This window comes from Octopus bimaculoides, chromosome 4, assembly GCF_001194135.2.
Source record: "Octopus bimaculoides isolate UCB-OBI-ISO-001 chromosome 4, ASM119413v2, whole genome shotgun sequence".
Taxonomy (NCBI): Eukaryota; Metazoa; Mollusca; class Cephalopoda; order Octopoda; family Octopodidae; genus Octopus; species Octopus bimaculoides.
In genome coordinates this window covers 108,648,956-108,649,902 of record NC_068984.1, presented here as the reverse complement: position 1 = coordinate 108,649,902, position 947 = coordinate 108,648,956, and the positions used below count along the sequence as shown (strand labels likewise).

At 38.1% G+C, this 947-nt stretch overlaps 1 protein-coding gene and 1 non-coding gene across 2 annotated transcripts in view; both read left to right on the top strand.

The window, feature by feature from the left end:
- The window catches only part of LOC106876873 (uncharacterized), a 45,311-nt gene that overhangs the window by 10,526 nt on the left and 33,838 nt on the right, over window positions 1-947 (top strand). The window lies entirely within an intron of this gene.
- Trnal-cag (transfer RNA leucine (anticodon CAG)) lies at window positions 200-283 on the top strand. The gene has a single exon. It is a non-coding gene; the product is annotated as a tRNA-Leu (tRNA).

Genomic DNA, 947 nt, shown 5'->3' with positions numbered 1-947 from the left:
TTGAGGTACACAAGCGAATGCACCACATCAAGGAAAAGAAAGAAAGAAAGAAAGAAAGAAAGAAAGAAAGAAAGAAAGAAATGAAATGAAAGAGAAGTAGAATCAAAGAGATAAAGAAACAATGAAAAACAAATACATACACGCTTACACACTGAATCAATTTGTTATATGTCAAAGTAAATAGTTAATAGAGCAGTCAGTCAGGATGGCCGAGCGGTCTAAGGCGCTGCGTTCAGGTCGCAGTCGGGTCTTCCCGGCGTGGGTTCGAATCCCACTTCTGACAAGTACTTTTCCAATTTTTTTTTCTTTTACTGATTATTCGGAATTTTACGAACTAGACATTTAGAGGGCGTTGTGTTCTTATTTGAATGCTCCATACCATAGATTTCTGAGTTCAAATATCATTATCATTTTCCTATATTGCAAAGGTTGATGTAACTTTAATCACCATGCTCGACTGGTGGAGTTCCGAGTGCCTGACATTATTCCAGATGTCAAATACCCAATGTTGTTCTTCGTTTGATCCATTTTGCTCTTTGTACAACCATTCACCATCAACAATATCTGGTGCTGAAGGCCGTCTTCGATCTGCCATTATTCCCAAACACTCGGGCAAAGTGCTACCAAATAAAAACTACATACTTCTGCTTGGAATCGATTAGCAAGCGCCCTCCGTGACCTGTCAAAAACCTAATTGTGGGTTTTTTGTCATGTCGTGCTTCTATCAGCAGCGCCAATAGAAAGGTTTTCATTCCTTAGCTCTGACAACGAAATCTTCGTGTTTTTTTTTTTACGTCGAAGAAAAGACCGAGTACCATTTTCGCCGTTAGCACTTTGGTAACGATTACTTTGCTAATTCTTCTCTTCAAACGATTGTATCTGGCGTACTAATGATTCTGCCAATTCGCCGCCTTGATAATAATAATAATAATAATAATAATAATAAT